The following is a 256-nucleotide window of genomic DNA, read 5'->3' on the forward strand; positions in this document are numbered from 1 at the left end:
TGTAATCTGGTGCGCTTGGTCGTGAAGTGAAATTACCTGCGTGTTCAGAGTAGCCAAAAGTAGAAAACGGAGGTTGTGTGGTGGGGTGCGTTTGGCCGTGTGTTTAGCTTGCTCTCCCAGCCCTTTCTGCTTCCCAGTAAACTTGGCCATATGGTCACGCTCTCGGGGTATCTGACGGGAATCTCTGATCGCGTCCCGCACAAAATGAAATGCGTTCTTTACGGCTGGGGGGGGAAAGGAAACAAGCTATGAAAAA

The sequence above is a fragment of the Cariama cristata genome, unplaced genomic scaffold, assembly GCF_000690535.1.
Source record: "Cariama cristata isolate BGI_N322 unplaced genomic scaffold, ASM69053v1 scaffold40889, whole genome shotgun sequence".
Lineage (NCBI taxonomy): Eukaryota > Metazoa > Chordata > Aves > Cariamiformes > Cariamidae > Cariama > Cariama cristata.